The sequence below is a fragment of the Panthera leo genome, chromosome B1, assembly GCF_018350215.1.
Source record: "Panthera leo isolate Ple1 chromosome B1, P.leo_Ple1_pat1.1, whole genome shotgun sequence".
Taxonomy (NCBI): Eukaryota; Metazoa; Chordata; class Mammalia; order Carnivora; family Felidae; genus Panthera; species Panthera leo.
The window spans coordinates 155,074,274-155,099,627 of NC_056682.1; the positions used below are offsets into that span (position 1 = coordinate 155,074,274).

The following is a 25,354-nucleotide window of genomic DNA, read 5'->3' on the forward strand; positions in this document are numbered from 1 at the left end:
AAAAGAGGAAACGAGGAAACGGAGGGGCTAAGAGTGTAAAGAGCTTGCTGAGGTCATATAGCTAAAAATAAACAAGCCCAGATTTACACCTGAACAGTCTAGACCCATAGTGTGTGCTTCCATTCACTTGATTCTACCGTCTCATACTTCTATTGACCACTGATTCCAAAGCAGTACTAGTACAAACTGAATGTTTGTGTCACCACCCCCCCGTCCAAAGTTCATATGGTGAATACTAATGCCCAATATGATGGTAGTTGTAGGAGGGGCCTTTGGTGAATAATTAGGTCACAAGAGCAGAGCCCTCATGGATGGGATTAGTGCCTTTATAAAACAAAGTCCAGAGAAGTTTCTGGCCCCTTCCACCATGTGAAGTTACAGAAAGAACATAGCTGTCTATCACCAGGGAACTGAACTCTCACCAGAACCCAACCATACTGGCACCCTGATCTTGATCTTCCAGTCTCCAGAACCGTGAAAAATAAATTTCTGTTGTTTATTAGACACCCAGTCTATGGTATTTTTGTTATAGATTCCTGTGCTAAGGCAGCACTTTACGTAAACGTAAGGTGCTTTTAGCTAGGTTTGGTTAGCATTTAATTTAGGAGTTGTAGGAAATAAGATGAAGATTTAGGATATAGGCCTACACTGACATATTCAAACAAGCTTCAGATTGAGAGAATCATGCAATCAACAAAAAGCCTTCATTAACTTCACTTTTAAATAACTCCTACCTAGCATGCTGTATGTCTGGTACATTTGAATAGACAGCAATGACCCATTTTATTCATGCTTGGTTTGGGTATGGGGTAAGACCACAGACTTCATTAGGAGAGCAAGCCAGGAATGATGATTTTGGAGGTTCTTAGGTGCCAAGAAAGTACTTCTTAAATTATACAAAAAGATGAAAACAATCAGAAAAATAAAATAAAAAGATATCTTCCAAATAAAATGTTGGATACTTCAAAACCTATCAATCTCATTCCAATCAGCATGACTATTTAATTACTGAAGTATTTTTTTCTAAAAAGGGAACCGAGATTACTCTGATTCTTACCGAAAAAAGCAGATAGATCTTCAAAGTAGAATTGTTGTGACTTTATCATAATTATTCTAATGTCAAGATTCAAATTGACAAGTGATCAGTCAAACTAATCTCAAATGTTTCTAACATTTGTTGGATTTTTATTATCTACAGAGGCTTTATGATTGGGCTAGATTAGTACTGTCTTCTGTTGTTTTCTTGTTGGCAATTTTATAACTAAAATTACCTGAGTACTTCAAGATTGAAAACCATGATAATATAATACATCTAGTGTAAGTTTGTGTTATAATTAAAGTTCCAGAGTTTGATTTAAAACTGCCATAGTCACATTTTTCCTGTAAAAATTAAAAAAAAATATCTTCAATGCAAATAGCACTACAGTTGAGATTTGTTAAAAAGCTATTTCCATAGCTGGGAACAATGAATTTTAAACGTCAAATTCGGTGACCAGAATCGTATCAAGCCACATTAATGGCTTCAGGGCTGAGCTAGAAAACATCTTATTCTTAACACTATTTCTCCGAATACAATTCTAGCCACAAAGAAACGGACTTAAAGTCTAGAATAGCGAAGTTATAAGAAATGAAGTAGTAATGTCAAAATCATTCTATTCCAATTCCTTCAGGCAGATAAGGAAAAATACACATCTACTCACACTTTCTTTGAAGACTTTCCAAAACTGAGAGGAATGCAGGGGGAAGTTAAATTTCATTATGAGCTAGTGGACTATATCACAGTTTCACTGTGGCTTAGTTATCATGACTGGTCAGTTCCATTCATCTCTTTCATACAAATATTTTGACTTTAAACATGATATTTCACATTGTAAAAAAAAATTCATTAAGTCTCCTTTTCAAAAGCAGTTTAAAACAAGTATTAATAAGAAAATAATACAAGAGTGGACATTTAAAAAATGTGTATCAGACAAGGTCTAAAAATAATTCTGTTAGAACCATCTTAAATAAAAAGGGTATCTATGTTTTAAATATACTTCTTGAGATTATGAGAGAAATGTATTGTGTTTTGTGATTCACAAAGTATTCCAAAAGAGCTTTTCCATATTTCATTCCTTGTAGTTAGTATATCAGTGGCAACCAGGCAGGAGAGAAAATACACATGTTTTGAAATTATCTCATCTCAGTAGGGTACACCTGGATAAGTCTCAAATTAAACATTTTCCTTAATGGCCCATTATGGAGTATCAGTGCCTAAAATACCCAAAGGGAGTCAGGGACCATTACTGCCAAGGGAGAGTTTCTAAGGTTATAGCATATGATGCAATATTTCTGCTGTAACTTTAGCCTGACTAGAAGTTTATTTAAATACATATGTATGGTCTTAAAAGCAATAGCTACCACAGTAAGGTTTAGCATGACCCTAAGACACAGATTAAAAAAATATGAATGCATCAGTACATTTTTATAGTAATGCTTTGATAATTAGCATTTATAGGTAGCTACCAACTTGTAAAACAGGCCTTTCTACAAAGTTAACTTTTATTAAAATGTTTGTTTATTTTTGAGAGAGAGCGAGCAAGTGCACACACGGGGGAGGGATGGCGGGGGGCGTGGAACACAGGATCTGAACTGGGCTCTGTGCTGACAGCAGAGAGTCTGAAACAGGGCTCGAACTCACAAACTGCGAGATCATGACCTGAGCCCAAGTCAGACGCTTTACCAACTGAGCCAGCCAGGAGCAACAATCAAAGTTAACCTTTAAGACAGCTCCTTCGATCTCAAAATATATTCTTCATGGGGAAGGGAAAAACAAACAAACAAACAAAAACTAAAGTAAACTTAACATTTATACTAAAATGCATATAATTTTGTAGAAATAATCATCATCATAAAGCTGTTCTTTAGGGGTTCTTAATAGGTGTTAACACAGTGACAGCATTTTACACATATTATTTCACTTTACTCTAATATATAAAACAACTGTAACATGGAGATATTGGCATTCCAGCTTTCAGTATTAAAAAGCCCATCAAAAATACCTCCTTAACTTTTAGAGCTTTAATTAGTAGGCCAACACCAAATGAGTAAAAAGAAGAAATCAGAATGAAACTCTCCTTTTGCTCCATTCCTCTTACTTCTGTTTGTCCTATCACTGTAGAAACTAACATTAAATAGAATAAGGGAAAAGGAAAAAGAACCAAATTAGGTCTGAGGATAAGTAAGTAAAGGGTTGTATGCAAAGAAAAAAAAAATCAAAAGTAAAAAAAAAGGAAAAAAACGAAAAGAGGTAACTTCCAAGTCAGATCCTGTTTAGATTTCCATAATTAAAGAGTTTTATAAGATAATGTATGATACTTCTTTTTATTAATGTACATATTTACTCATTCATATATTGAAATATATATTTATATAAACATACACATAACTATACACAAGGGCATATAATTTTAGTATACCATTCATTCATATTTTTATCCAATAAATGTTGCAACTCAAAATTATTGTGGTTTTAATAAACTACTACAAGATAATGTTTATGAATCATTAAAAGCTGTCATTAGTCAACTACTACATTTCAGTGTATATCCGGTATACTTAACAGTGAAAATAAGGGGCGCTAGGGTGGCTCAGTCGGTTGAGCTTCCGGCTTCGGCTCAGGTCATGATCTCACTGTCTATGAGTTCGAGCCCCGCGTCAGGCTCTGTGCTGAGAGCTCAGAGCCTGGAGCCTGCTTCAGATTCTGTGTCTCCCTCTCTCTCTGACCCTCCCCCATTCATGCTCTGTCTCTCTCTGTCTCAAAAATAAATAAACATTAAACAAAAAAACAGTGAAAATAAATGGCACCTCAAATTAAATAATTTCACAGTTGTCATTTAAAAATTACACTGGATGATTCCTAAAGATATCTACACAAATAATATATTTTCTGATGTAACAAGAAATAAACTCGGTTAAAAATAGTGACTTAGTTAAGACAACTGGAACAAAAACAAACAAAAAGTCTTGGTTAATGGGAAGAACAACACTTGAAAAAGAGCAGCCTGATTAAGAAATGTGAAAACAAATGAGCTAACCATAAAAGTGACATACATATCGTACCTATAATAATTTACACTGCATCCTCTGTACTTTTCAAAGTGTTCAAAAACTAGAAACTTCAATGAAATCATCTCACCGATTTAAGCAAGGTAGAATTTTAAAGGATGACTTTTTTTTTTAAATTTCCCATTAGGTAATAAGATATCTTATATAATTATCCCCAAGTTATATTTAAATTAATTTAGGCCAAATAGTAACCCAATCTAAGTAAAGACACTGAAATGCATAAGAAATGAAAACTTGAAAAAGAGAAGCATAAAAGTGACCGTCCAAAATTATTTTAATAAAGATTATGGCTTAAGTATATGCCTGTGAGACATCAGTTTTCACAAAATTTTACTTTCTTAATAATTAAGACATCTAAATTAGCTTAATGGCTTCTATTTACTTAAAGATACCACTGCTTGGGTCCCCACAAAAAGGCTTTTTTTTCCTCTTTGGTAAAAATACCTTTGAGTTATGCGATTTAAGAGTCACATTGATGTTTCAGTACATGAATCATTTCTTTGTTCAGTCCTTTCTCTGCAGAAGGGTGATTTTACAAGGACAATTCAGAGCACCTAGGTTCTAAAGTAGCAAAAATTGGCAAATTGTACAAAAAGATATATAGTGTCATTGTTTAATACTTGGCTCTAGCTAGATATAAAGTAGGGGAACACGGATTCACTATGATGGAAAATCCATCAGAGATAGTCAAGCTGGAAGAATATTATATGTATGATAATCTGGATCATTTTTAACTAACATTTTGTTTAAATATTCTCACTATTTACTTCACAGTGATAGGATAGCAGGTAAAGAGTCAAAGTAGATTATTCTCTATCATGAAAAATGTTAAAACATCTTTATGTTAAAAACATTTCTTAACTTAATAATAATATGTGTATGAATTTTTCAAGAGTTAAAAAATTGTGTTAATTAGAATAATTAAAAATCTGTCTTTTACCTGTTTTAGAATCAGCATATATCTATGCTTTATGGTTTGCTTTTGCCAGCATGTCTGTGATTATTGAATAAGATACAGTTAAAAGCAACCTAAAGATCATTTTCACTTTGCATTTTAGACATTGATTTTTTAGTGATGTTAAAAAATAAGGTGTTCCCTGAAATACGTCAGGACAATTGTATTCAGGAAGAAAACACAGTATTGCTTTTATGAAGATTTACTATAGATTTTTTTTAATGCTATGCATGAAGATGACATAATTTAAAAACAGTACAAATCCTTTACTTTTTATATTCTAAAAATGTTTGAAAAAAAGGAAAGATCATTACTTTTCTGTGTGAAAGCATAAGATTATTTAGTCAACTAAAGTGGTGGTCTTCTGATAAGTGACCCTCTTTCTCTTTTCTCTATATTTATTTGTTTGTATTATTATTATTAATTTTTAAAAATTTGTAATGTTTATTCTTGAGAAAGAGAGACAGAGTGCAGGTGGGAGAGGGGCAGAGAGAGAGAGAATCGGAAGCAGGCTCCAGGTTCTGATCTGTCAGCACAGAGCCCAATGCGGGCTCGAACTCATGAGTAGTGAGATCATGACCTGAGCTGAAGTCAAGACTTTCAACCAACTGAGCCACCCAGGCGCCCCTGTCATTATTATTATTATTTTTTTAATGTTTATTTTTGAGAGAGAGAGAGAGAGAGACAGAGAGAGACAGAGCATGAGTGGGGGAGGGGCAGAGAGAGACACACACACAGAATCCGAAGCAGGCTCCAGGCCCTCAGCTGTCAGCACAGAGCCCAACACGGGGCTTGAACTCACAAGCCACAAGATCATGACCTGAGCCAAAGTCGGACACTTAACCGACTGAGCCACGCAGGCGCCCCCATTATTATTTTTTGAGAGAGAAAGAAAGAGAGAGAGAGTGAGAGAGAGAGAGAGAGAGTGAGAAAGAGAGAGCATGTGTGGAGGAAGAGCATGTGTGGAGGAAGGAGAGAAAGAATCTTAAGCAGGGTCCATGCCTAGTGCAGAGCTCATGAGGGGCTCAATCCCGCGACTGTGAGATCATGACCTGAACTGAAATCAAGCATTGGACATTTAAGTGACTGAGCCACCTAGATATCCCTAATGTATTTTTATCTTTAATAAAAATGTATATTTTAATATGTTGTGTTCACATAAAACACAGATAAATACAATTTATCTCAAACCCATGATCTTAATAAAAGTACCTAATTAATATATAAAGTCCCAATTATTCCTAACATAAACGTTTCCATTAATTAATTTTATTTAATGGCCTTTCATTATCTTTTCATGTTTGTATTTTTTTTTATCCTAACAAACTATATCAGTTTTGTCCACATGAAGAACATGTATGTTTGTGGTGAGTCTTGTTGGTCTTTTAAAGTTGGATTTTTTAAAGTCATTTAAAGTTTCAACCTCCCTCATTACAACCGGGGTCTAATGACTGAGGTCACTTCATGGCATCATCAACAGTACACATTATTTCGAGGGCGTTATTGTACCTTTATTTTGCCTCCTTCTTGTTATTTTTTAAATTATTTATTATGCAAATAAAACTTTGTTATTACTGGGTCATTTTAGTCAAAATGAAAAAAAAATGCATGAAATCCTTTCATTTGATTTGGTCACACCACCGAGTGTATCATCGCATATTGATTAGGTCACTGACAATTATATGTGAGACCCTAGGTGTCTGAAATAAATGATTGTTCATTACCACAGCCAGCATATTACTAGAGGTGTGTTAGGGACATTTTAATTTTATAATTATATAAAAATATCAATATTCACCATTATACACTGTTCAGTAATCAACTCTATCTTTTAGAGGAATTGATTATGATTTAATAGTAAGAATTCTGTACACCTCAAGGAACTAAGAAGAACAAATGAATCCCAAAGTTAATAGAAAGAAGAAAATAATTAAGATTAGAGAAGACATAAATGAAATAGAGACTGAAAAGAAAGCAGAAAAGATCAATGAAACCAAGAGCTGGTTTTTTGGAAAGATAAACAAATTTCATAAACCTTTAACTAGACTCACCATGAAAAAAAGAAGGCTTGAATAAATAAAATCAGAAATGAAAGAGGAGACATTGCTATCACAGAAATACAAAGGATCATAAGAGACCACTAGGGACAATTATATGCCAACAAATCTGACAACCTAGAAAAATGAATAAATTCCTAGAAATATAATATGTAATCTTCTAAGACTGAATCATGAAGAAAGAGAAAACCAGGACAAATTACTACTAAGAAGATAGAATCAATAATTTAAATACTCCCTAGAAATGAAAGTCCACAAGTAGACAGTTTCAGTGATCAATTATACAACAAAAGGAAGAATTGATACCAACACTTTTCAAACTCTTTTAAAAATTAGAGAAGGAGGGAATACATGTAAACTCATTTTATGAGGCCAGCATTACCCTCATAACCAAAACCAGACAAAGACACCACAAGAAAGGAAAATTACAGGCCAGAATTCCTGATGAACATAGATGTGAAAATTCTCAACAAAATATTAGGAGACCAAATTCAACAATACATTAAAAGGATCCTACACCATGGTCAAGTGGCGTTTATTCCAGGGATGCAAAGACGGCACAACCTGTACATATCAATCAGTGTGATACACTGCACTAATAAAACGATCATCATATGGTCATCTCATTAGATGCAGAAAAAGCATTTGATGAAAATGAGCATCCATTTATGATAAAAACTCTCAATAAAGTGGGTATAGAGGGAATGTATGCTACCATGATAAAGCCCAAACATGGCAAGTCCACAGCTAATATCACACTCAATGATGATAAGCTGACAGCTTTTTCCCTAAGATCAGGAACAAGACAAAGATGTCCACTCTCACCACTTTGATGCAACACAGTATTGGAAGTCCTAGCCAGCGCAATTAGGCAGGATAGATAGATAGATGATAGACAGACAGATGCCATCCAAATTGGAAAGGAATAAGTAAAACTGTCACTATTTGCAAATGACATGACACAATATATAGAAAACCCTAAACATTCCACCGAAACACTAGAATAAATGTATTCAGTAAGGTTGCAGGAAACAAAATTGATATACAGACATATATGTCATTACTATACACTAACAATGAATTACCAAAAAGAAATTAAGAAAACAATCCCATTTACAATTTCATGAAAAAAAAAAAAATCTAGAAATAAATTTAACCAAGGAGGTGAAAGGCTGGTACACTGAAAACTGTAAGACAGTGAGGAAAGAAATTCGAGAAGACACAAATAAATGGAAAGGTATCTGTGCTCATGGATTGGAAGAATTAATTTTGTTAAAATGTCCATACTACCCAAAACAATCTACAGATTCAATGCAATGTCTATAAATATCCCAATGACATTTTTTACAGAGCTAGAACACGCAATTCTAAAACTTGAATGGAACCACAGAAGATATCAATTAGCCATAGCAATCTTGAGAAAGAAGAACAAGGCTGAAGGCACCACCCACCCTGATTTCAAACTATATTTCAAAGCTATAATAATCAAAACAGCACAGAATTTGCATAAAAGGAACACAAATGAACAGAATAAGAAGCTCAGAAATAAACCCATGCACATATGGTCCATTGGTTTGTGACAAAGGAGCCAAAAATTTACAATGGAAAAAGGACAATTTCTTTAATAAGTGGTGTTGGGAAAATAGATGGCAACACACAAAAGAACGAAACTGACCTCTATCTTATACCATACACAAAAATTAAATCAAAATAGATTAAAGACTTGAATGCAAGACCTCTAACCATAAACATACTAGAAGAAAGCAAAGGTGGTAGTTCCTTGGCATTAGTGTTGGTGATGATTATTAAAATTTCACACCAAAAGCAAAACAAAAGCAAATATAGACAAGTGGGACCACATCAACCTAAAAATCTTCTATACAGCAAAGAAAACGATCAACAAGTGATAAGGCAACCTACTGAATAGGAGAAAATATTTACAAATCATAAATCTGATAAGGGGTTAGTATCTAAAAATGCAAATCAAAACCACAATGAGATATCCCCTCACTCATGTTAGAATGGCTATTACCAAAAAGGCAAGAAATAAGTGTTGGTGAGGATGTAGAGGAAAGGGAACCTTTGTGCACTACTGGTGAGAATGTAAATAGGTGCAGCCACTATGGAAAACAGTATGGAGGTTCCTCAAAAAATTAAAAATAGAACTATTATATGATCCAGCAATTCCACTTCTGGGCATTTATCCAAAGAAAACTAAACCACTACCTCAAAAAGATATATGCACCCCTATGTTCATTGCAGTATTTACAATATTCAAGTTTTGGAAACAACCTAAGTATCCACTGATGGATGAATGGATAAAGAAAATGTGACATATATATACAACGGAATATGATCTAGCCATTAAAAAAAAAGAATAAATTTCTTGTTATTTGTGACAACATGGATAAACCCTTGATGGCATTATGCCAAGTGAAATAAGTTAGACAGGGAAAGACAAGTACTGTGTGATTTCACTTACATATGGAGTTAAAAAAAAAAAAATCAAACACGGAGTAAATAGATTGGTTGTTGCCAGAGGCAGGGGGAAGGGGAAAAATAAGTAAAGGGAATCAAAAGGTACAAACTTCCAGTTATAGAATAAATAAGTCGTGCGGATGTAATGCACAGCATGGTGACTACAATTAATAATCCCTAATTGCATATTTCGTCACAAGAAAAACATTCTGTAACTATGTATGGTGACAGATACTAATTGGACTTACTGTAGTGATCATTTCACAATATATGCAAATCATTATGTTATACATCTAAAACTGACATAATAATGTAGGTCAATTATATTCTCGATTAAAAAATTCATATCCTTGGAATATAACAATGTTAATTTTAAAAAGTAGAAATAATATCATTAAAAGTAATATGAATATGGATTATACATTTTAAAATATCATGTAACCCTGTATGCTCATTATACCTTTGATGTACATCTTTCCAGTGAATTTACACTATATTTTTATCCTTCAAATTTCTTTTATCACATTAATCTAGACATATGCACCTGGGTGTTTTTCCCAAGGCTGAGCTTAATAAACAGTTTATGACTTATATTTTCTCTAATTTGCTAAACTTCTTTACATTTACTTATAATAAAAAATACTTTTAGAAAGGTTTCCAAAGAATAGCTCCCTTTATGAGCTATTTTATTTCTCCTTTCAGAGAGGTTGATACCCTCCATTTTATATTTTTACCAATCCAAGAAATGTCTTATGGCCCAAATGTATTTTTCCCCAAGGAACTCCATAGGGAGTTAGGTAGATAATATTAACCAAGTATATTTTGAGTATATGTTTTTCTACCTTGGAGTATGTGTACATGTGTTCCACATACATAAAGTTTATAAATGTCCAAGTATCTTATCACAAAGTCCTTTTTTAAGTATGTAAAATATCTACCATGGGTAGTTGATTTATACTCAGGGATAATTTGCTTATTCATATTAATTTTCTTGTAACAGAAAGGAAAACTTGGATCTGGCTGGGAGTCTAGTGTAAAAAAAAATGGATTGGGAATTAAAATGTCAAAAATGCACCTTATTGATAATTTTGTCTAGAGTTGACCTGCTAACAACCAATATCTAAAATAAAAGGGAGAGAAGAACAGGAAATCCTTATCAGTTTAGATGTATACAAATCAAACAAAAATATGTTGAATGTCATTCATATATGACCTATGCTACATAAATAAAAATGTTTTAGAGTAAATCAACATTTTTTATTCACCATGAAAACATATTATCTGCAATAAAATGTGCTTTTATTTCATATAAACCTATTTAAAACAAGCACACATATGCACATTTAAACTTTTGATAGACCCCGGGCACCTGGGTGGCTCAGTGGGTTAAGCATCCGACTCGTGATTTCAGCTCAGGTCATGATCTCGTGATTTGTGAGTCTGAGCCCTGCATGGGGCTCTGCACTGACAGCATGGAGCCTGTCTCTCCCTCCCTCTCTCTCTCCTCCTCCCACGCTTGTGTTCTCTCTCTCTTTCAAAGTAAGTAAACTTTAAAAAATGTTTCTTAGAAGAGAATGTATTATTACAAATCAATAGTTAAGGACAAATATGTTGAATACTGCCAGTAAATATCAAACTATAAAATATCTTTCTTATCTAAATCCAAGAAATAAGTATAAAACAATGATGATCTTTATTCCAAACAGAGATAAATTGTTTCATACTGGATTCCCAGTTTTTAAATTCAGACATGAAAACATACAGCAGAGGCCAAAAAGAAAAGTGATTGGCAGTCTGGAGAACATCAGTATTCCCAGTGATTAAAACAGTTAATGTAATGGAAAAGTTTCTTTGAATTCTAAAGAGCATTAAAAAATACATTTCAGACATCATTAAACCAAAAACATCCATTAGCTACTCTCAGACATGACCCCACTATGTTTCTTTTTTTTTCTTTCTTTTTGCTATGTTGACTCACAATGTTCAGCCAAGAAAGAAAAGGTTCACTAACACTATTACCAGAATCACCCTGTGATAATGCAGACGCTTTTATACAAACACATACTTCAATGTGAAGTTGAGTATTTTAAAATTAAACAGAAGAAACACAACTGTCTAAAAAGAAATGTAGCATTAATCCTTCTAGCACAGAGTTCATCCTAGATACCCATAAAAATTACTCTGACATAGATCAACTTTTTATTGGCTTTTGGAGATTCTGTTCCAAATGAAGTGATTATTATTTTATGTTCTATTCTTCAAGCAAATTTATAAGGAAATAAAAACGAAACATGTGACTCTTGAGATATTTTATGGAGAAATTAAATAAAATGGTTTAATATATATAAAAAGTATAAAGTCCATATTTGGGTAATTATGGTGTGTTAGAACTTAGGAAAACTGTTAAAATCATCCATTTCAAGCTTTTTTTTTTAAAGACAAATGTAATGCATTAAACATCGAAAACTGATTATTTTTTTCATGAATTCTGTAGTAAAAACCTATTTTATGCCAAAAGAATTAATTTTTAAAATAATAAAGATAAGGAAGTATCATTATATTATGGCAGAATGCACTGACTCTAACCTCAAAATACACTCCAGGACACATTTTGAATTATCCACAGTTTCTCAAATCCTTTAAACCAAGGAAGGAGAAGATAATGTTATATACGACTTCCCTAAGCTCTCTGAGTCCTTTCCCTATACACATTTCTTACTACTGGGATATACTATCAATTGCCCTAAGCTGAAGATGATGTAAAATACAGTTGGGAAGTAACTTTCTGTTTCCAAGGAACTGAAGAGTTTAGTTCGAATTCTTGATTCCACACATTGTTGTACCAAGCACGTTTGTCTAAAGAATTTATTGGTTCTTGAATCATTAATAGCTTTACAAACAAACAAACAAATGGGAAGAGGAGTCTTTTGGTTAAATCTTCTTTTTTTTAAATACTTTTTGATTGGAACATTTTTTTATTTCTTTTTTTATTGAAGAATTTTTTAATGTTTATTTATTTTGGGGAGACAGAGAGGCAGAGTGGGGGAGGGGCAGAGAGAGAGGGAGCCGCAGAATCGGACGCAGGCTCCAGGCTCTGAGCTGTCAGCACAGAGCCCAACGCAGGGCTCCAGCCCACGAAGCACGGGATGGTGACCTGGGCTGAAGTTGGACACTCAACCAACTGAGTTGGTTAAAAAAATACTTCATTATTTTTTTAAATGAAGTATCACTATGTCTTTTAAAGTAAATGTAATCACAGCTTAGTAATAATAAAACAGAAATGATCACCACACCAAAGCTTGACCATATTGCCAGATAAAAAATTTTGGCCATGAGTATTCTAACGTAATAACGGGAAATTTCATTAATTTCCTTGGTACCTTTGTGGTTTTATATTATCTGTATGGATGCCCCAGCTATAGTTCATGTTAGTTTACATGTATTGAACAAATAATTACTTAAAAGCTATGAAATACGGATGTTTAACAATTATGTATCAAACATATTTCTGTCTGAAAAATGCTTTGTCAAATCATAAAGAGTAAGATTTGGTGCAATATATTTTCATTTATTTTTGTGTATTTCTTCAGTGTTGTCACATGAACTAAGTTCAATTTTTTTTTTCCAGTGGGAAGTAGGAGGTGGGACAGAAGAGCCCTGCCAATAAGAATATGTAATAATGTGCAAGAATATTTGTTGAATAATCAATTATGATAAGAAAATGTAGAAAGAATACTTCATTTGGAAAGGAATTAGCCATAAGATAAAATAGTATGTCTATTGTGCAACAGAAAACCTTACTTACAGATACAATGATAAATATGAGAACTCTTATGACCCAAACTAAGCACAGCCAGAAAAGGGCACACGGCCCAACACAGATTGTAATGTTGCTAATTCACCCACACTTCTCCAGATGCTGCTTTATACTTTAAGAGTCAAGTCTAAATTTTCAACTAAAATGTTTGTGTAGTATCATGAAGCTTTTTAAAATTAAATGTCATCCTTATTTTTCATCAGTAGATGATCTACAGATTTGCTTCACAATGAATAAGATGATGCCTATAGATTTCAACACTAAATGTACATAGTCTATAAATCTACTGAGGTAATAGAATTTAGAAGTTTCATTTATCCCTGATTTAAAATTCTCGAATTGAAGTTTAAATCTTTGAGGTACTATCAAAGCTCCTGAGGAATCTCTACAGTCGTAGCATTTAATGCAAGATCTTGGCAGGTATTTTGACAAAACAAAGAAAATGTAAGATATATTTTATGAATATTAATCAAGACCTACAGTTGGTAGTCATAATTCATCACTGTTTCAAAAAATCAGAGTCGCTTTGCTAACATTTCCCAAATCCACCTTTAAAATACACCTTTAGAGAAAATTTCTTGCCATTAGTACTGTTTCTTATATACTTCAAGAAAGATATAGTACCATGGGGACTAAGTGCGACTCTCAGGAGAGAAACTATAAGTCTTTGTCACTTTCAGAAATGAGCTCTGAATTCAACCAGAATGAAGCATTTTCCTTCTCTCTCAGCTGGGCTAACAGTAGTTTTGTCAATGGTATTACAACTTATTCCTTCCTCTTCAGGTTCTAACAAAATATGTTTATAAATTGTACGATTGAAACAAATACTATCATATTTTTACACAGAGAATTAAGGACGCTATGACATGTGTCACACAATAAATGCTACTAAAGAACAAATCAATGATAAGCAAGCACTGTAAGAAAATTCCCCAGCTTATGAAAACTCTGTTCAGAATGTTCAATTAGAACACAGTGAGAAGACATTTATTTTGTATTTTCCCTCCACATTATAAAATAGTTTTAGATTAGTCTAAAATAGTTTAATTGATTGTTATGATGTGTACACATTCCTTGGTGAGAGATTAATCATTTTAAATTAAAAACGTAACTTTATGCAATTGGGAAACAGTGATTTAATGAGAGTTGGACAGTAATTTATATTAATTTAACAAGCAACCAAATATTGTGGGGGAAAATGATTTATCTTTGGAAGAGATACACTGCATTTGGACAAACAGGTGAAATATAATAACACTAAAGTGAAATATATTTATGCTTTCTATACTAATGAGGTAATTCCTTAGAGCTAAAGCTTTGAGATATATAGGTCTTTTCCTCTTAATAAAGTCTATCATGATGCTGATGAAATTAACATATTCATTCTAATTTAGGGTGAAAATAAATTATGAAAGGAGTACAACAAAGACATTTCTCATTTTGGAGGATTCATTTTGCTATTTAAAGTGTTCTCACTGTTCCTTCTTGTTAGCCAAATGAATGCTTTAACAGTTCCCTCTTTAAAAAAAAAAATCAACATTTTAAGGCAATAATGATGCCACTTTAGATCAATGAATAATCTCAATATCCTAAAAGTACTATTAAAACACCTAGTGAAACTTGTTTGTCTACACGTACTTAACTTTGAGAACCTCATCTAGTAGGGAGGCAAAAGAAAGTGTTATTGAGTATGTTATCTATACTGGAATAAAAATTTTCTAAAACGATTCAAATTGTTATTTTTCACCACCATTCACAAAAGGTGATGGGACCTTTTTCACATTCTTCTATTTTCCTTATTTAGAAGTGATTCACACAAAATATCTGTAACTAAATGCCCAGGCTACATTTTATAGTCTTACAATCTTTGCAAGATTGTCTTACAATCTTATTGTACATCAAAACTTCCTCTTGTACAATGTTCTATCTGCTGCCAATATGGTAAAAGTAGAGACTCAGGCATGAGTTCCCTAACCATCTATATTGTTAATCCATTAGTTAATCTCTTCCCATCAGAAAATAAGCCCCATTTTAGTAACATTCATGTATTTCTCCACTGCAAAGCTTTTCCTGACAATTCCTTAAAATACCTACTCAAAATTCTATCACTCTCATTTGTTCACATGTGTATATCTCCTCCTGGACAACAAGGCCCAAAAGGATAAGGTCATGTTTTACTCATTTTTATGATCCCATCAACTAGCACAAGGCCTCACATCTTATAGAAGGTCAATAAATATCTGCTTCACTAAATTGTAACACAACAAGCCCATGATTAATGTTCCAGATAACAGAGAAATTAGAGTTGGTGAAGTCAGAAAGAAAATGCCTGAAAATCTTTTTTATTCCCTAAATAAAACTAGTTAATAATAAGGGCTAATACATATTAAGCTCCTAGCATGTCTTATGCCATATTATAAATATGATATATGTTTTGGGTTTGTCTTTGTCATTGTTTTCCTTCATTTATTTTCTGTGCAGTCTGGAATTATCCCATGGCAAAGCTGAGCCACAAAAACTTTCAAAAACTTACACAAATACATGTCGCCAAACTGATAAAGGACTGGAGCCAGGATTCAGTCAGGCAGTCACAATCTAGAACCTGCTGTGAACGTATATTGTATATTCTCTGCCTCCGATGACCGAAGAAGGAAAGCTGCTTCCGTTCATTTACCAGTGACCCTTGCCCCGTGTTTGCTTTGCACCAGGCCCTGTACAAAGTACCTAGGGTACAAAGATGAATATGACTCATACTTTTTCTTTTTTTTAATCCCTGGTCTCTATCTTTCTCAGAAATACATGAATGTCTCTCATGCTTTAAAAGAATAAAAAAGACACACACCCTCAAACGCATGCGAATAGGTGTCTTTTTCCTTTCACTGCCAAAATTCTCATCCTAGTGACCAATAAATGTTGATTCTGGTACATCTCAGCCACTTGAATCTCTAATTATTTGAATCTTGAATCTCTATTTTCAGTCCAGTTTCTGTCTCCTTCACTCACTGAAAATTAAAAAAAAAAAAAAAAAAAAAAAAAAAAAAAAACCCAAAAAACAAAAACACACACACAAAAAAACAAAACAAAAAAACCCTACTGGCCTTATTACAATTGTAAAATCCAATGGTCTCTAAATAGTTTTCAATCAACTTAATTCATTTGTAGCTCTGAAGACCCTTATCTCCAATCAGATTCCCTAGCTCCTAAATTTCAATCAGATGCAAGGAATATAATGAAATAACACCAAATAATAAAGAAACGTAAGTATAGTTGAGCCCAGTACCTCACTTTACAAATTGGAAACCTAAAGAAGTTCTCTCAAGGTTTTACCTTGAGTAAGACATAAAGCCATGGTTAAAATTTAGAGATATCGCTCCTAAATTTATCAATATTTATCTTAATACAGATCTTTCTTTCTGTTTCTACCAAATATGAGCCTCAGGTTTTAATATCTGTAGTAGGCAGCCTTAAGGTGGACCCCAGCGATTCTTGCCTGCGGGTATCCGCACCTCTCATTGAGGCTGGAGTGGACTTATTCACTCACCGCTAACAAAAAGTATATGGCAGAAATGATCGGATGTCACTTCCTAGATGATAGATGGCTTCCATGTTAGGCACTATTGCATGACTCACTTTGGGGGAATTCAGCCACCGTGTCATAACCCAGTCCTATACAGTGACACACACAAGTGAGCCTGAAGATGGATTCTCTTCCAGTTGAGCCTTCAGGTAAGACTCCGGCCCTGGCCAACAGCTTGACTGCACCCTCATTAGAGACACAGAACCAGGGTCACTCAGCTAAACAACACTCCGATTCATTATCCATATATATTTTCAGATGACATTTGCTTCAAGATGGTAGTTTGAGAGTACTTTTTTTTTTCACCCAGCAAAGATAACCAATACAACATCTTATCCTGAGACTACTGGAATAGTTTAAATACCTCTTTAGCCCACACCAGTTTGCATAATTCAACTTCTTCATCCTTCCAAAACTATCACATGGACCGTGTGTTTCTATTAACCAATATCCCATAAGCAATGTCTTAAACATAATAGCAGACAAAGGATATGCAAAAAAACACTGAAGTTAATACTCAAAGCCAACCATAATCTTCCACTTTGTGCTAACAGATTTATTGCTTCTCATACAGATCTAGTAGTTTCCTGTTATTATTTGTGATCTTAACATTTGAGACCTTTAAAACAGGTATTAAAATCTTACAAAAATGTTCAGATTTAGCAAAAACTTTGTCAGCAATACCTATATTGACTACTTCTGCAATTCCAAAAGTCACTATTAGCAAAATGTTTTTGTCAATCAGATAAGAGCTGCCCAGTTTTAGTGGTTCTACTGTTACTTTCAATTATTTATTAAGGGTTTTAATACAAAGTTCTTTAAACTCAGGTGTGCCTACCCTGGGACTATAGAAAGACTCTCTAAAAGGCATGGGATTCCCTAATAATTTTAAGAGCATCAATTTCAGGATCATAAAATTCAACATATTCTCTTTTTAAAAATGGATCTGTCTCAGAAATTATCTGGGATCAAGATTTTCCTCCCCAGTCCCTTATAAAAATCACATTTTTTTTCTGATTATATGAACAGCTTTCCTCTGCCTAGAATCTTACTATAATATCTAAATGTGAGGGGCACCTGGGTGGCTCAGTCAGTTAAGTGCCTAACTTAAGCTCAGGTCATGATCTCCTGGTCCGTGAATTTGAGCCCCACATTGGGCTCTGTGCTGACAGCTCAGAGCCTGGAGCCCTGCTTTGGATTCTGTGTCTCCCTCTCTCTCTCTGCCCCTTCCCTGCTCACACTCTGTCTCTCTCTCTCTCAAAAATAAACATTAAAAAAATGTGATTAGAAGGGTAAAGCTGAATTTAAATTAGCCTTATCTAATTAGTATAAATAATCAATGATGAAAAATAAAGCATCCAGCTGGTAGAAAGCATACCCACTGCTTTAGAGTATTTTTTTTTAACAGAAAGGAAACAATTAAATTAATTCTTATCATGATAAAAAGATACTGTTTCCTTTTCCATCCTAGGCATATACAGTTAGAAGCCTTGGAGTTATATTTGACTTTCCAAACAAATCCTCCAAAACTATACCTTAAATGAATTTCTATAATACACATTCTCTTGGCACTTGAATTTTGCATAATATTCTCACGCTGTAAACTATAAATTGTCTTGAAAATGGACAACCTTTAGAACTTGGAAGATTCACATGGCCAAATCTATTTATCCCCTTTTCTATCCAAGTCAACCTCAAAAGAGTCACTAATAAACTGCAACTCTGACCAATGCTTCTAAAGAGAAATCCATGGGGCTGTGAGAGCTTACATATAGAGGTCATTACTTAGCAAAATTTTCCCCATACTGAACACCTACTACGTGCAAAGGTTAATTCATTTAATCCTCATAATAATTCTTTAAGTTACACACTATTATTATCATTTCTTTTACTGATGAGGAAGCTGAAGTACAGAACAATTAAATAATTATTCAAGAAGGTATCACTGTTCACAAAGTCACATAGTGGTAAAAAAAAAAAAAAAGAAAAAAAAAAAAAAGGATTCGAACAAGGAAGGGGTGACTCCAGAGCCTGAACTCTAAACCTTTCTAAAAACTGAAGGTTGAACAGGAGTCAATTAAATGTCATGGTGGTCAGACCTCCCATTTAAGTACAGAAGAAAAAAAAAAATCCAATACTCATGCTTCCTGGAGTTAGGACAAAGGTATAGGACATAGCCCAGGCAAGTAGAACATACAGTCTAAAACTCTGAGTCTGGCTCAAGATGGACGAATTTAATTAGTACCCTATTTTGCTTTTTATTTCTTTTTTCATTTTACCTATTATTTAAGAAAAAGGAGCAATATAAGTACAAAAGGGTAGTTGTGCTGATAGTCAATGACTCAAGTAGGGAAGCTTTTTTTCTCCAGTTGAATCTGCAGTGGAGGCTCTACTAAATACCACTCACTCTCTTTATGCCAGCCACTGTAACAAAGCCTTTATTACTAAGTCCATTAAACAAGAAACAATGGCTTCTCACAGTTGTTAATAATTATCCTAGTCCTATTTCCAGCCTCTACTGCAAGAGTCTCAGTGTTCTCTCCACTATTTGCAACATGCAGATTCAAAAGACACTATTATTTTGGACAAAGGGAAGGAATTTTTAACTCAGTTGAGGTTAAGGTTTTGATAAAGTAAAATGTTATCTAAAACGCTAATCATCTTGTAGATCACAGAATATTTAGGACATTCTGGAAAAGACAGGGAGAAACAGTTCCCTTCAGGTGGACTTGACAAAAGCAGACCTGTTGAAAAACGATCCCTCACTAGCCGTCCAGCACTGGTTTTCCAGCTGCACTCTTAATGATTCACCAAAGCCAAAAAGTCAGGAAAACAACTGCTAAAAGCAAGCTACCTGGTATTTATATGCCTGGCAATAAAACACAGACATGGTTTCACAAAAAGTTACATGACCCTTGCTTCAGGGATGGTGGCAGCTCTATGGGTAGGGGTTCAGGAAAAGGGATGGAAGAAATTAAGCCAATGGTAACAGTGTTTCAACAATGATTTTTACTTTGTTTTATTTCCTTTTACATTTAATTCCTTTGCAGCACCTGTTGCAATATGTGTTGCAATGATTTAGAGAGCTGTTAGCCTAAAATGATTTTTCTAACTATAAAGACTACAGGGGAAAGCCTGTTAGAGCCTGGCTATTTATTGCTTCCCTAGCACACAAGGAAAGGAAAGCAATATGTGCATGAATGTGGCAGAACTTAAATTCATGTATGTGGAATCGCTTAAAATGAAATTATTGTACATTGTATGTAGCATAGAAGTGTTATATGTGGACTTTTACAAAGCATTATTTTATGAGGACAGTAGTAGATGTTTCAAAGAAAAAAAGGTATAATTTGATATATTTGGGACTTATGCATCAATATTCAATGCTGCCATTTTAAAGTTTCCTCAAGACATAAACCAATCATCATTAAAATCTGGAAATATCTTGAAAGACATACAGAATTATAATGAAACTGTCAAAACATTTAGAAGGAAAAATATCAACTATTAATGAAAAACATCATTAATGAGGAGAAAAATCAATGTGATTATCATTTAGTTTGTCAAGAAAGAATCTCAGTTCCATGAAAACTCCTAAATCCATTTGTTCTAATAAGGAATCACAGTTGACCCCTGAAAAACACGGGTTTGAAACACACATGTCCACTTACACACATTATTTTTCAATAAATACTGTATAGTATTATAAATGTATTTTCTCTTATGATTTTCTTAATATTTTCTTTTCTCTAGCTTACTTTATTGTAAGAATATATAAACATTATATATATAACCATTATATATATAATGTGTGTGTGTGTATATATATATGTGGGTATATATATATATATATCACAAAATATGTGTTAATCAATTTTTATCAGTAAGTCTTTTAGTCAATGGCAGGCTATTATTAAGATTTTGGGGAGTCAAAAGTTATACTTGGATTTTTGACTGTGTGAGGGATCAGCACCTTTAACCCCACGTTGCTAAAGAGTCAACAGTACTTGGCAATGTTTCCAGCACACCCGATATTTATTAGAAACATCAAAACTCAAGGGGTTACTATTCTTCAGCAATAAGGGTTTAACTTTCCTTTTTTTTATTTCAATTGTTTAAATGCTATCTGAAATAGGAAATCAAATGTCTCAGAAATGAATTCTTCCAAAGGGTATGTTTGCAAGTTCTCACAACTAGAATAAAGAGATAAGTTTACTGATACCCAGACAGTACCACCAAGGCTTATAAACTAGTCAAGAGGACTATAGATCAAGTGTTCACTAACATTTAGTACTACAAAAAGCTGGAAAATAAAAAAGGAAATAGTTTCAGTAATATTGTTTTAGCTCTTTATATCAGGAAACATTCTAAGTAAAAATTTACATAAGATCATATAATTATATTTTTAAAACCAGAATACATTTTTTATTCTATAAAAAATGCCTCAGTGATAATTTTTTATATAACTAAATGCGTCATCTTGAAATAAATATCCAATGGAGGCTGATTTTAGATATTTCAAAAATTAAAAGATAGGCAATTAGATCATTAGAAGCTAATGCCAAAAAACTTTAATAAGGTTATAAACATGTTACTAGGTCGCTAAACATGAATAATCTCATCAATCCCCTCTCATCAATCTCATCTTCCCCCAACCAGGGAAGGTCCACCCTGCGGCCCCCACCCCAAACCTCTTGGTTAAGAATTGTACAAAATTTCAAATTCTGGATAAAAGTACCATCTGACACATAAAATCAATCAATCAATGAAAAATAGATTCTGCAGTTCACAGTTTCGCTTAAGAAACTGACACATTCCTATAAAATGTTCAGTATAAGTTTTCCCCAAACTTGATTATACTCAGAGAACTTATGTTTGAGTTACAACAAGAACATGTAGAGTACCAATACATATTCCAGAATGTGTCATCTCTCTTTAGAGGAATATTTGTAATCCTTATTTTGATTATTAATTGCACAGTTTATCAAAGAATTCAGATTGTACCTTCACTTTTTATATTATATTTAGCAAATATATTGAAGTAAATAATTATGGATTGCTAGAGTTTAGAGGACAAAACGACATCAATTGTGTGTACTTTGGATAGCACTGTAATAGGTTTTTTTGTTGCTTTGTTTCTAAAGCTCTAGCTTCCTCCTACAAAAGAGGCATTTTGACCAGTTAAATTATTCCAAAATTCTCTATTCCAAATATTATCATTTGCCTCATACTACATTATTGACTAACACCTGGTAAATCACATCTCCTTTCTCCAATTCATCCCCGCAACACAGAATAACATGCATTCTCTTCTCTGGACATTTGTGTTCTTCACCATGTCCCTTTTAACCTATTATCTGAGATATCATGGTAAATTTGTCTTAACCAGGGTCTAATTTATCCTTTCTTTGACAAAAGACTATTAAGTACCAAGAACAATTTTTTTTTTTGCAATGATTACAATATTCCTCCCTGGTGTACATATCAGCTCACTGATTAAAAAGAAAAACAGGCATACAGCCATAGTTATGAATAGAGAAGTGCATATATGTGAATATATACAAATATTTCCAAAGTTACAAAAATTAAAAATATACATGAGAGAATGAGAATTAAGTTAAAAAATTTTAATGTTTATTAATTTTTGAGAGAGAGAGAGAGAGAGCACGAGTGGAGGAGGGACAGAGAGGGGAAGACACAGAATCTGAAGCAGGCTCCAGGCTCCAGCTGTCCACATAGAGCCCGACATAGGATTCAAACCCACGAACCGTGAGATCATGACCTGAGGTGAAGTCGTGTGCTTAGCTGACTGAGCCACCCAAGTGTCCCATTTTTTTTTAAATGAAAAGGGGAAATTATTGAGGGAAAGTAGAATCTGCAAAGTTTACAAATGGGATAATGAGGTGCCAAATAATTAGGAGGTGACCTAGCTATACTCACATAAGCTGTTCTAAGGAAACTAGAGATCACTTCTATTCCAGAGTGTTTCAACTTTATATGAGTACCTTTCATTGACACATTTTTTAAAAGAAATTATTCTCCAAGTATATCTACTTCAGTCTTCATTTACTTTACATATATAAGTGTCCAATGTGAAATACAATCAAACTTCTCATTAATTTGTTAATTAATTCATTCAACAGTTATTTATAGATTAGCAGACACTGGATTTCTTTAACTAAATGTATGTTAAGCACTAAATTCCTTAAATGTATTGTCTACCATACCATGAAAATAATTTCAAGAGTAGAGAATGGAAGTCAAATGTAACAGCAATACATTCAGGTCCTTAGGCAGCTATCAAGCTTTGACGCTGATAGATGAGAGATTAAAACAAAACATATCTAAGATAAAATGAATGTCCCCACTAAGACTTTAATGTCTATATCTCTATTATAAGCATTAAAAATTTAGTATTATAATTATTTATTTATATAACTCTTTCTTCTCCTTGACTTTGAACCCCTCCAGGCTGTGTCTTATTCATGTCTGCATCCACAGGACCTAAACCAAAGCTTGGTATGACAGGTAATTATCATATGGTTGATGAATAAATCAATTCATATGTATAGTGTTAAAAGAGTTACCTTTAAAATGTGTGGTTCCTATTTTTTATGCATCATTTTAAGTCCCTTAAACACACTTTTTGCATTCAGTCATAGTAATAACTTTGCAATTTAAATATTAGCACATTTATTAAAGTGACCATTAAGGATCAAAAAGACACAAGGAGCTTGTCTAAAATCACCAAAGCTCACATTCAAGCTGGGATTTGTTTGATTTAAAAATTATTTTCTTCGGGTGACGGGGTGGCTCAGTCGGTTAAACTCTTGGTTTTGGCTCAGGTCATGATCTCAGAGTTATGAGATCAAGCCCTGCCATCAGGCTTCACCCTGAGCATGGAGCCTGCTTGGGATTCTCTATCTTTTCTTTCTCGCTCTCTCTCTTTCTGCTCTTCCCCCATATGCATGCACACACTCTCTATCTCTCAAAAAATGAAGTCCATATAAAATTTATTTTATTAATTTTTAAATTTTTTTTAACATTTATTCATTTTTGAAAGACAGAGCTTGAGCAGGGGAGGAGCAGAGAGGGAGGGAGACACAACCTGAAGCAGGCTCCAGCCTCTGGGTTATCAGCACAGAGCCTGATGCGGGGCTCGAATCCATGAACCATGAGATCATGACCTGAGCTCAAGTCAGACACTTAACCAACTAAGCCACCCAGGCGCCCCTATTAATTTTTAAATGATGCATTTTTCCAAACTATTGTTGTTTCAGTCAAACCCTTGGTTTAATAAACATGGAAAAGCATCGTTCATTCAACAAACATCTATTCAATGCCTACTCTATACCAGACATTCTAAATCTCTGGGACAGAGCAGAGAACAAAACAAATCCTATGAAACTTAAAATCTCTCGAGAATATTTAATTCCTAAGTAATACTGAGCCCATTCCTTGGCAACTTAAAAGCATAAATAATATAATGTAAAATGCACTCATGCATGATCTTATTTATGTATCTGCCCCTAGTTGGTCTGGAAGGTTGTACGTCTTTTTTTTTTTTTTTTTTTTAACTTATTGTTTCAATCTCATCTTTTTGTTTTTTTTATTTAAATTTTTATTTATTTTTTTTATTCAGTTAAGATATAGTGTAATAATGGTTTCAGGAGCAAAAATTAGTGATTCATCACTTACATATAATACCAGTGCTCATCCCAATGAGTGTCTTTCTTAATACCCATCAAACTAGACCAACTATAACTTCTATAATGGAATTTATCCAGTAGGCCTTTTATTCTTGGTACCCATATGAAATACCAATGATATAAAATGTTTAGGGATTTTTAAAAACTATCTTTCTAATAAAAAAATAATATGATGATGAGTTAAAATACATTCTATAGTAATTTTAGAGATGACTAATTCCCCCAATGCTTTGTTTTCTGCTACTAGTTAATGTATGAGATAACATGGAAATAAGATTAAAATGAATCAGTTAGTAGAAATTATTTTAAATGTTACTATCAACTTCAAAACCCTTCAATTTTTCACATTAAAAATTCATAAAAATTTTATTTTGCATAAGATAAAAACGGAGGCAAACCACAAGAGACTCTTAAAAACAGAGAACAAACTGAGGGTTGCTGGGAGGGGTGTAGGGGGATGGGCTAAATGTATGATGGGTACTGAGAAGGACGTTAGTTGGGATGAGCATTGGGTGTTATATGTAAGTGATAAATCACTAAATTCTGCTCCTGAACCATTATTACACTATATGTTAACTAACTTGGATTTAAATAAAAAAAGAAAAAATCAGATTGAAAAAATAAATTAAAAAAGAGATACAAACTCCCAGATAT

At 33.5% G+C, this 25,354-nt stretch overlaps 1 protein-coding gene across 1 annotated transcript in view; it reads right to left on the reverse strand.

Annotated features, from left to right (window-relative positions):
• Nucleotides 1-25,354, reverse strand: part of ADGRL3 (adhesion G protein-coupled receptor L3) — a 690,326-nt gene that overhangs the window by 528,059 nt on the left and 136,913 nt on the right. The window lies entirely within an intron of this gene.